A 12,917-nucleotide genomic window follows, 5' to 3' on the forward strand; every position below is an offset into this window, starting at 1 on the left:
TATTAAATCTTACTCTCTATACATCTTAAGTTCGGTCTCAGTGTCTTCTTGGGTGCGCGGCTGCCCCGAGGCTTGAGTGAGTGTCTCCCTTTGGGAGTCCTGGAGTCTTTCAGCAGCACCCACACTAAGGTGAGTCCTCTACCCGTGCTAACCTGGCCTAGAATCTCCCTCACAGGCATGCCCAGAGTCTGTCTCTTGGGTGACTTAAGATCCTATCACATTACCAATTAATATTAATCCACACCTTCTTCATATATTAAAGGACATAGTTGTCTCAATAGATGTAGAAATAAATAAAATAATAAAAAGCTCCCCCACTGTGACACAAGTAAACAAAACTGCTTTGATGGCATAGTCAGACATTCCAGCAGATGAGAAATACAGACAGAGGATTAGAAGAAGTTCAAGGTCACCCTGGTCACAAGAAATCCTTTTTAAATAAACAAGAAATGCAGACATTTCTACTTTAAATAATACAGAAATACAAAATTGACCAAAAGAGCTAATAGACATTTCACCAAAGAAAGCACAGAAGATGCTAACAAGCACCTGAAAAGACACCCACATCCTTAATTAGTTATGAAAGAGATGCAATCCAGAGCCAAACTGAGATGCTAAAATTCCCTCCCTAAAAGGAATATATTTTTAAAAGAGACAATAATCAGTATTGACAAAGATCCGTGGCAATGAAGGACATTCAAAAGGGTATAGACTAGGATTTAGTCTTGTGAAAAACAGTATGGCAGCTTCCTATCGTGTTAAACATACTTTAGACATGTCACACTTCTACATGTGACAAACACAAGCATGCAACCCCAAGAAGACTTACACGGTAACATTAACTATGGGATTACCTGTAATCACTATAAGCCAAAATCTGGCTTATCTATGCATTGAGTAGGTATTGAAGAATGAAAGGATTAACAATATGTGCTACAATAAAAATTAATGTTAGCGTATACTACATGAAAGATGCCATGCATGAGAAGGTACGTGGTGTATGCTTCCACTCATATTAATCCATATAGGTATTCAGGACTGACCTGGGGTGCCTGGGGTTGAAGGTGGGCTGCAAATGAGCATAGAGGACTATTCTGGGGCCGTGAGACATTGTAAGTATGGATAATCGCTTCTCGGCCTTTTGGCTAAGAACAAGTGTAGTAAGTATGGATATACAGTATATATCACTAGACTGTATTGGCACAATAGCTATAATTACAGCATGAAGCCTCAATGAAATGCTTTACCTTTTTAACGACGTGACGTGGCTGGCTTTGGGGACTGCAGAGGCAGAGTAAATGCTGACAGAGAGTGGAGCCATCAGGCTGTCCAGTGGGTAAAGTGGGAGACGGGAGTCTTGATGTAGACTTGCTGGCTAATGTAGCCATGGAAACAGAGTTGCATGTCAGTCTCTGTCATGTGCTGTTTCTTCGGTTTTAATTTGGAAGTGCTGGGGGAGACACAATAAAATACTGATATCCAAGTATCATGAAGACTTGGTAGGAAGGACCTCGGCTCTAGAGTGGAGATCTGTAATCATCTTTTGAAAGATAGCCCGTGCTCCTTGGGTGGTGATGCCTCTTGACTGAGGTCTAGAAGATTCCTTAGATGAGCTGGAAAGTAAGAAGAGAAAGGGGAGATTGGGACTGGAGAAGAGGCATTGTTCTCTTAGAGGTTGTTGCTAGGCAACTCTATCTGTCCAGAGCATCACTTAATGAAGTTCTTACGGGGCCCTGGATTTGTTACCCACTGCCCAACTTGTCTCATCAGACCTTCTCTCTTCCTTCTTCTGTTCCAGCCACATCCCCCTTGTTGGTATTTCCCAGACACACGAGATTATGTCCTACCTCAGGACATTTATACCGCCTGTTTCTCCTCCAAATGCACATATGCTACCCACCTCACCTACTCAGGCATCTTCTTAAAACTCACCACCTCAGTGAAGAACCTCACTGGTCACCCTCATGAAAATTATCCTGCTAACCCCCTTTCTCTGCTTCACAGGCTTTCTCTCTCTCTCTCTCTCTCTCTCTCTCTCTCTCTCTCTCTCTCTCTCTGTCTCTCTCAGTCTCTGTGTGTGTGTGTGTGTGTGTGTGTGTGTGTGTTGCATGTCTTTAGGGAAATAATCTGCCTACAGCTTGCCTTTAGATTTCTTTACAATCTACAATGTCTTAGGTCCTTTTTAATAAAACAATATATTCTTCTAGTCTTGACTTGAGAATGTGAGTGCCATTTGGTGTATGGCTAAATGGGAGAGTGATGTGATTTGTATCATGGCCTCATGGGGACCATCACAGTCCTGATCTTCCTAACTGAAAAAAAAATCTTCAAAGACTTTTTTTTTATTAATTTTTTTAAAAGAAGAAAAAAAGGTGTGTGTGTGTGTCCACAACACAACCTCTATACCTAAGGGTTAGGTAACATTAAGGAAGAGAGGGTAGAAAGATTGTAAGAGCCCGAGGCCAGTAAGTCTGCTCTGATAGTTTGTCTTCTAGATGTGACAGAGAAGCTGCACCCATGAAATCTCAACAATATGGCTGCCTAATCAAGACCTGAACAAGGACCACAGCAATGACCTACAAATGCGGTTATGAAAATCTCACGGAGTCCATCCCTAGTATAAGACCTACAGGCAATTAGCAACTGAGAAATGGGAGGGAGGGAGGGAGGGAGAGACAGAGAGAGAGAGAGAGAAGACATTTAGCCTTCTGTGGGGATGAGCCATTTAATTGGTTATCCAACACCCTAAAAACATATATAACAAATGTCACTGAACAGACTCAGGAGGTTGTACTTATATATTTATTCCTCTCTGTGTGTGTGTTTAAATGATAATTAAAGAAAAAGAGGCCATGAATTTAAGAGGGATCTTTGGGAATGGAAAGAGTTGGAGGGGGAAGGGATATACTGTAATTATATTTAAAAATAACGCGAATTTTTAAAGAAAAGAACAACCCTAATGTACAACTGCTACAGCTGCAGCATGGAGATTTTTTTTTTTCATTTGATCCAAACACTGCACACATGAGCATTCTCTCTCACTCGCTCGCTTGCTCGCTCTCTGGAGCTGAATTCTGCACTCCATTTGCTGTAGACGCCGTCTCTTCTCCCTGGGGTCCTTTGACATCCCTTCTCTCTTCGCATCATGTTAAACATGCAAAGTCCCATCCTCACCATCCTGGTGCAGTGACAGTCAGACTTAGCAAGGGATAGGAAGGAGGGCGTAGGAATCCAATGCCCATACACACCTGCCTTGGGAACCACACATCCATTCATTTTTTAAAAATGTATCCAGAAAGCTTTTTTAAAAATTTCTATAACATGTGGAGTTTTCTGGGGAAGGGCTTCAAAAATGCCAAGACGTGGGACACAGACTTAACATCTGCTCACAAGTAATAGAGATAGCAGAGGTTAGAGGAGAGAGGAACAGGTGAAAAATGCAAAGCCTAGGGTGGACAAAGGTCAAGGGTCAGTTTCTGGGTCTGCCTTCTGAGGCTGTGATAAAGCAGCCTACAGGAGAAAGGTTTACTCTGGCTCACACTTCGAGTTCTTCGTGGCAGGGAAGTCACAGCAGCAGGAACTGGAGGGAACTGGTTGCATCCATTGCATCCTCAACCAAGAAGCAGAGGTTGGAGGAAGCTCCATGCTAATTAGTGCTAAGCTTGCTTTCTCTAGTGCAGTAGTTCAGGATCCCCAACCCACAGGATGGTACCACACACCATGGGGAGGTCTTCCCATGTCAATTAGTATTCATGATAATGCTCCACAGGCGCGCCCAGAGGCCCATCTCCCTCGTGATTCTAGATCTGTCAGGTTGACAACATCCCACCAGGGGATAAAAGAATAATTAACAAGCACCCCAAAAACATTAACATTCCAAAAAGTATAATTTCATGGAGCAAATTCAGAAACTAAGACTCAACTCTCTTCTATAAAAAGGGATATTCATGAAGGGAAGACTTTGTTAAGGACTTTCCTATGCTGAAGTGAGCAATTCCTCAAAATGCAATGAGAATGTCAGATGCAAATTAAAGGGGATTTTTTTTTTCTCCCTTCTTACCCAAGGTCAGTTAGAGCTGTGTCTCTTTTACTACACCAGGAGTAGCTCATGCGTCACACTTTTGGAGAGAGCACCTTGATTGCCAGACACTTTAAACAGCTCCACTCTGCACATCTAATGAGCAAGTGTGAGCGAGGTCTGTCGAGTTGCAACACACCCCAGCCAGAGGAAGATCAGGGAGAAAGGACGCTTCGGCACCAGAGACCAAGAAATTATTGCTGCTTCGTGTTTTCTGGTATTCAAGTTTGCACACCAGGAAGTAGACTCTAGAGTGAACAGTGCCCAGCCTCCATCCTTATAATGCTTTCATGGCTGCAAGCCTGTCCTGAGGTTTTTAATATGAGACTCAGATTCCATTGCTACAGTAAGGGGAGAGATGGCTGTCCCTTTGGATTAAATCTGAGCATTCTCTTTGCAACAGGATTTCATGTTTTATCATAGGACCCGATGTCTGCTTATCTAATAGGTCTCTCTGTCACCTGTGTTAGCCTTCCATCACTATGACAAGGGAGCTGAGAATGTCATCTTTTACTTTGGCTGAGTAGCAGCAAAGTCCGTCCATGACCACTGGAGCCCTATTTGCCTTGGGTCCATGGTGGGTTTTGGCAGAATCACATTGAAGAGACAGCTTCTCACTTCCGAGCAACTGGGCCAGAGAGAGCAGGCATTAGAAACCAGGGAAGTGCGTCCCCAAGTATTCCTAAAACATGTGCTCCTAATGACACATTACCCATAAGCATGCCACCAGCTGGAGATCAAAACGTCAACACAGGAGACTCTGGGGAACAATCCATACCACATTGCAATCCAAACCATAACACATTCTATTTGTAAAATAGAGGCGATGTTAGCACAGGCTGATTAAAGCTGAGCAAATTCAGGTGCAGTGCCTGCTTTTTTGTAAGTGCTTGGTAAGTTTCACTCCTTGATTTTTATCAGGGCAGCTGTCAGCTGAGGCCTTCCCTCTTCTATTATTTTGTGTCTCTGAAGATGTAAATTGTACATTCTCTGCATAAAATCATTTGAAGAACTTTTTGAGCATGGGTTCTCGTTCCGTGCCCTAGACTAATGGAAGTAAAAATCCTCTCTTGAACTAGAGACTGGGAAGCTGCACTCAGTTGATATAGCTAAGTGATTTTAATCTCCTTGGAATTTGAAACCACCAATATAGTGTGTTTATTGAAGAATGGATGAGATCTCTGCCTTTGCTTCCATGTCCTTCTGTGTGAGCCAACTAGAAATCTATTCCACCATCTAGAACACCAAGTCCAACTGGTCCAGGCACTTGAGCATCTGGGGCTAATGTCAGCAATACCAGGAGGCTTGAAGACCACCTGACAACTGCTGCAGCACTCCAGCCTTGTTTTAGACACCCATCTCATGATCTTTTATGACCAATCCCAATCCTGAAGTTGCTGGGGGGACCTGTCCCAGCTACCAGTGTTCCTCAAAGGAGATCTGTTTGGAAAGCTAGGTGCCTAACATGTACTTTATATTAGATGCAACACTTTCCAGAAGTCTAACTGGGCCTTAGGGGAGACTACAAAATATATCTGTCATTCCATCAATCAAACCAACACACAGCATACACTAGTCCTGCTGCCTTCTGACAGGAGTGATCTGATTTCCTTGAATATCAGTTCAGCATCGGATTCATTCTGAAGCTCAGGCTCATTACACAAGACATTTGGATTTAATGCCCCCAGGTAACCACGCTCCAGACCAGACATTGCATGTCTCACATTTCAAGTGTGAGAAATTTTCCTCATCGTCATAGTAAACACAGTACAAAATGACAAGTCTTTTATAGGACTCTATGGTTAGCTGTCAAGGAACTTCCACACCTATTATCAGCATGTCTCTAATTTTCTGTCTTAAGGAATTTATGAGACTCATCTAACTGTACTTAGCAGACTCTGGACTAACAAGCTGCATGGTTCTCCATGCTCTGCCTCCTGGCCCTGGGCTTGTCCTGCCATTCCACTCTGCCTCCAGCCTCTTGAGCTTCCAATCTCAAGTCTTTCAGTCTTCTAGTTTTGCAAAGCTACAGTAATGCATCTCATGGGTGTGCAGTATGCATAAACTGTGAAGCACTGTTCCGAGAATGTAGCTAACACCCCAGTGTTGTATGCATGGTATGTGTTCACTGTTGCTATTACCTATAGAGGTTGTAAAAGGTCAAGAATGGTCATTCTGGCCCAAATGGCTAAGATTCTATATGATTCTGACAGGAGACTATCTCTTCCCCCATGTGCCCTTTTTGGGAATGAGGATATATGGTTATGATGTTCTATTCTTGTCTTATAGTTTTATCTGGGTACACTGAGGATATCCTTTAGGGTTTATTCTCTAGTTATCAAGAACCATCACTGGCATTGTGACCATATGATGCTGTGTTTTACACCAGGAATGTAATTCTTCTGCAAAGAACCAAAGAGCAACTCCATGCTTCTCTGAAATGGAGCAGCCTAGTTACTGGTTTTGTTTCCTTAGCTTCTCGGCCAGCCTTAGCGGTACATGCTTAACTAAGTAGGCAAACTTCGATCAGACCAGGAAAAGAGAGCTGGGTGAATCTCCCTGATTCTGCTTGGCCTGAAGAAACTGTCCTTGGCCAATTTCATAACAACATCAAAATATTTAGAATGAATATATTAAGTAAAGAAAGAAAATAAAAACATTGGCAGTGGGGGACGATTTGCTGCAGATTGTGGTAGCGTTGGGTAATTACAATCATGGAGCTTTTATGAACTGTTCTCCCCAATGCTGTGACCTAACACATTCTTTATATTAGGTGAAATGCTTACCAGAAATCTAACTGGCCCTTTGAGGAAGCTATAAAATGAAAGCTGTCTGTCTGGCTAAGGAACGGAGAGATGCCAAGTACAGAACTAACCTGTGACAGAGGCCACACCCCAAGGATGAAGTGTGCTGGCCACTAAGGAGATTCTCTATCCTCAAGAGCTCACTCCTCTTCTTGCCACAACCTCTCTTTATCCAATGCCCTGGAAATGCCTAGAAGCCTGGGAATTCCTCAGGCCAGGGAAGACAAATGAAGCTTGACACAATAGATTGGAGCCAGAGGAGGCTGTGATTGCAGAAAAGAGACCCATGCAGGGAATGTAGCTTCAGAAAGGAGCGCATAAGAAAACAAAATGAGCTCAAAATATGTTCTCAACAGCCCCCCTTTATAAGGAAAAAGACACAGGAGTAAGAAGCACAGGAGGGCACACAAGGACCAGAGATACCACGATGGAAACCATGTTGGAATATTACACAGTTAACCAAAAAGAACAAGTTTATCAGATGCAATGGGGAAATGTTCATCAGATGCAATAGAACGGTATAGAGTAACAGAAATCAAAATCAAGGTCTATGTATATTCAAATCCTGAACAAAATAGTATGAGACCCCTCACAACTTGAGAGATCAAATTCTTAATGGATTCACTGTGTCCCAGTTTAGACTATATTTCTTTAACAAGGGCATTCCCTTAGCCTGAAAAACTCTCTTCCACCTTCTGTACTAGCCCTGTACTTCTGAGCCTCCGCCACCACAGAGTCCGATGTGCTTCCCAAGGCTCCCGCGCTTGTTCACATGTGATAGCACAATTCTTCTTTCTATGTTCCAGCCACACAGTCCTATTGGATGCTCAGAGTCTCAGAGGTTTTGAGGTCTAAGTACTTCCTACTGCCCAGAAGTTCCTGGCTTCAAGTCTACGAACTTCTCAATTTCATGGCTTCAAGGTTCTACCACTATCTTCACACCTGGCAGCCTGCTCAACTAGACTCAGAGCTTTTCGATGATATGTGAACCATGGTTTTGCTGTGTGCCCTCCTCCCCTAAATGGATGGAAGCATCATGAGTAGTGTGATGCTTAGCTTTGCCAACTTGATTGGAATAGAAAGGCTGTATCCTCCATGCAGGAGAATTCTCCTGTTCTCACTGCCTTTAGGCCAGGACACAGGCTTCTTCCCATCTCAAACTGGACTTGGCTGAGTTTGGAGCTTGCTGACCTTCAGACAGTTACCCCACTCTTCTGGGCTCAAACAGGGTTCTGTCACACTTCAAATTTTGCCATTTTCTCTGATTCCTTTTCATACACCTTTCTAGAGATAAGTACATTCCTTTGTGCTTTTCAAGAGGACCTTGTCTAATGTAAAATCGGGGCTGTTTGCAATCCTCCACCAACATAATGACTGCTCGTGCTGTTTGCAAATAAGATTTTATTGAATAAATGTATCAATAGATATATGATCACAGAGATGGGAATACAATTCAGTGATAATAATTATACAAAACGTGTAGCATATATAGGTTATTGAATAGCTATTCTCATTTGTTGTGGCCACATCTTTTTGGAGCTTTTTCAAATAAAGTTTTTTTTTCTCTCATGCTTAGACCTCTACGGGGTTGGCATTATTCAAGCTTCACAACTGAGTAAAGGGAGGGTCTCAAGTTTACAAATTTGTCCATGCTCACACAGTGAGACAAAGGGTAGAACTAGGCATAGGATGAAGACAGGTGAGATTCTGGTTGAACTTACATCCATTATCACTGTGGCTGCATGGACAACACAGTAGCCACCATAACTTACACTGAAGGTTGCTGGAGGGCTTCAAAGGGCAGTGACAAGACCTTGCCATATCTTCCTGCTGTTCAGAAACAGTGAAAGATAACGGTGCTCCAGTCTGGAAAAGAGATGCTGGCCATAGCCTGGTGGCTTTGCAATAATGATGTAATGGTAGACGGGGCTTAGACAAGACTCTTGGCTCATTATTTCATATGCAGTCTGCACTGGGTATGGCCTCATTTTCAAGGATATTCTGCTGATTATACAGTGGTATAATACTTATAGAAATCTTAACTAGCATAGTTGTATAATTGGCTTCATACTCACTACTGGCTAGTTTTGTGTCAACTTGACACAGCTGGAGTTATCACAAAGAAAAGAGCACCAGTTGAGGAAATGTCTCCATAAGATATAACTGTAAGATATTTTCTCAATTAGTGATCAAGGGGGAAAGGCCCCTTGTGGGTGGGACCATCTCTGGGCTGGTAATCTTGGTTCTATAAGAGAGCAGGCTGTGCAAGCCAGGGGAAGCAAGCAAGTAAAGAACATCCCTCCATGGCCTCTGAATCAGCTCCTGCTCCCTAACCTGCTTGAGTTCCAGTCCTGACTTCTTTCAATGATGAACAGCAATGTGGAAATGTAAGCCGAATAAACTCTTTCCTCCCCAACTTGCATGATGTTGCATGATGTCATGATGTTTGTGCAGGAATAGAAACCCTGACTAAGACACTCACTAAACCTACTTGCAACACAGCATGGCTAGAGCACATGTTGAGCCCCAAGGTGTGGTCAGAAAAGCCAAAAGACAAAGAGATGTCAAGGAGAATCTGCAGAAGATACCGACATGACTGCCACTCTCATGAGCTGTGGCCCACTGAAAAGTCACAAACACATGCTCAAAGAGCAGACAGATAGGGGAGAGAATATTATATACAATAGTCAAAAGGCAAATGAGAGTTCCTCTCTACTTGGATATAGATCATTGTTCTGTGTGCTACACATTTGTGCTGCATGCTTTCTGCCACTTCTGCTCCCACAGCCTGTGACGCCTTCATCACAAACGCTTCAATAGCAGAATAACTGTGTCCACTGGGGAAACCACAGCCTCACTTTCCTCTCTTCAGAGCATCGTTAGCCTATGACATACACCACTGCTTAGTGAGAAGGGTTTCCCAGGCCAGCAGGGCAGGGATTGGTTATCTCTTCCCTAATATAAGTTGCAAGTCTAATTGCTGCCTGTAGGCAAATGGCATGTAATAGCAGATGTTGATTACATAGGCCCAATAGTGCCTACTTTAATAATGATGATGATGATAATAATAATAGTAAAAATTAGTTGAATGTTCGTTGCTTCTCTCATGATCTTATTAAATTACTAAATTTCACATTGAGCATGTGTATTGCTAATATAATAGCACACTTAATTACTTGAGGTGCAATCTGCAAAAATATTAAAACAAATATAATAATGGAAACAAATTACAACAATGGTAGCTATGAGCTACCATTTTTATACCTTGTCTATGTTCCATTTTTATCTCTAAACTAATAAGGAGAATGGGAGTCAGCAGGCTAAGAGACACTTATCCAGTCATGAGTAGAGTCGGAAATCAGGAAATGAAGTCTTTTGCCATTGATGCTGCAACTAATTCTGTGACTTTAAGAAAGTCTCCTTACCTTGCTCGGGTTAAGTGTCCTGTCTGCAAGCAAGAAAAGATGGCCTGGGCTTGCAGGTGATGACTTCCTCTTTGTATCAAGTGTCTTTGGGCTGTGTTTCATTCGTGGTGATTCCAGGTCTTGTTTGGAGTTTTATTTGTTTGCTTTTGTTGTTGTTTGTTTGTTTGTTTGTTGTTTGTTTTTAAGCTCCAAGGCTTTCTCATCCTCCAATTTTCAACCTCATCCCTCAGAGAAAGTTCTGCATGCTTCTACCATCTAATAGATAAAACAGATGGAGATGATTATACATGCAACATATATGCATACTTTCTACTGTTTGAAAGGTAAAATAGGGTTGAAGAGACACCACTTTTAAAGAAAGACCTAAAAAAGAGACAGAAATGAGTGTACATGCTTTTTCTAACTACTTGAGAGAATGTCATTTTGCAGTGTCCACAAATCTTTATTAAATGTATCAAGGACTGCAATTTTAATTTTTTGTTCAAAGTTTACTTCTAATGATGGTTCTTAAATGCTCTAACCTCCCTTGTAGCCCACTACCCACCAGAGGTAGTGGGAAATAAAGGATACAGGGAAAGTAGACCTGCTTAAAAAGATGAAATTAACAAATCTCATCTGTGTTGTCAAGAAATCGACAGTTGAGGCCACAGGTCATCAGCGACAGTTGGATCTACTCGCAAATGCTTTTGGATGTATCCTCCTCAGTCTAGTTCAGTAGAATTGGGCAAACACAAATCAGCAGCAGTGGCACTACCTAGCAGAGACAGGGACCAGGGCCACAGGAACACCAGGAAAAGTTCTTGGCTGTGCCTCTCTCAGTGAAGTGAGTATCAGTAAAGATGCAGATGCAAGATCAACAAAGATTGCACGGCTAGCTCAACCAGCAAGCCAAGCTCAGCCCCCATCACTGTCCATGGAGTCTTTCTTATACTCTCTCTAAACATCACCTGTCCCCCACATGTCTTGTCTCACCACATACCTTGTCTCAGCATGCATGTCTGTCGCGGCTTACATCATTCTGTCAATCAGTCCAAGTCTGCAGAAGCAGCAAGAAACGACAACATACCACCAGAAGGTTTTTGGTATGTTTCTTTCTATGGAGACTCAATATATTGAGCTCAACTACACAATATAAGCTGGATCATGTCTCTAGCGAAGAATCCTTCATCACATGTCTTTCCATGTGTTTGTTTTAACAGAACAACCTTTCACCTGTGTCTGTTTCAACAAAACTTTCCTTCACGAAACAAAACTTTCCTTCACGAGTCTGCCGAAGCCTTTCACCTGTGTCTGCTTTAGCACAAAGTTCCTTCACAAGTTTGCCCTAACATCTTTCGACACAATTGACTTTCTAAAGAACCTGTAAGTTTTCACTTCAAAGGATTGCATCAAATTGTATATAAATGAATTCAGTCTAAAAAACAGGCACCGTTCCAATCATTCTGTTCATGAGGTGACATAATTAGGTTAAGCTATAAAACTTGCAAGCCCACTTAATATTTTCATTCTTATGCTAGATGCTTTCTGTGAAAAGAGATATTCTGGTGGAGAGAAATATCCATCAAATCTCTGAAAAAACCCTATGGAAAGGCTAACTCATTAGAAGTTAGCACAAACTGTTAACAGTCTTCTAGAAACAGAATTAAAGTTTATCTTTTCAGTTCGGCTAAAAGTCTCTGTGGTATACTCAAATGTCAAGAACAAACCTGTTATCCTTAAAAGGCTAAGGCGGGCAGGTACCTTTCTCACCGTTATTCTTGGTTTAAATTCATAGTATGAACCACCCGGAAAACTTGCCCTGTACATAATGCTTGCTGTCTGTGGAGAGGCAAAGTACCATTTCACTAAAATACAGACAGTCAGACAGACAGACAGACACACCCCTATAAAGCATGACTTATGCAAAGAACACTTAGACTAACTAGACTTAAATCTGAGTAAATATTGCACAATATATCACTTCAATGATATACATATTCTTCAATTCCCTCTACTCTGATCATCTATAGATTTAATAGTAAATTATAATTTACTTATTTAAGCATGATCCCTGCCCCCTGCCTCCAAGAGAGTCTGAGAGCAGTCTAACACAAGATTCGAACAAACACATAATATCCTTGTGTAACAAGCTCCGTGGGAATGTGGCTGCAACCAGCTCTGTGTGTGGGACTTGCACTCTGTATACAGCCACACTGCAGACACTGTTATTCTATATTAAACTGATTCTGCATCAAGCACCAGCAAAGCTTTTCTGTTCCTTCCTCCCTCACCCTTAGAAAGGGTCTCCCGGGGATAAATAAACCCTGGGACTCACTTTGTTTTTTGGGGTTTTTTTTTTGTTTGTTTGTTTTTGTTTTTGTTTTTTTTTTTTTTATGCTTCTGGGTTGATTTTTCTTTTTTTTAATGTATCTTTTTTTTTAATTAGGTATTTTCCTCATTTACATTTCCAATACTATCCCAAAAGTCCCCCATATCCACGCCCCCACTCCCCTACCCACCCACTCCCCCTTTTTGGCCCTGGCGTTCCCCTGTACTGGGGCATATAAAGTTGGCAAGTCCAATGGGCCTCTCTTTCCAGTGATGGCCGACTAGGCCATCTTTTGATACATA

Source organism: Mus caroli, chromosome 1 (genome assembly GCF_900094665.2).
Source record: "Mus caroli chromosome 1, CAROLI_EIJ_v1.1, whole genome shotgun sequence".
In the NCBI taxonomy this organism is placed as follows: domain Eukaryota; kingdom Metazoa; phylum Chordata; class Mammalia; order Rodentia; family Muridae; genus Mus; species Mus caroli.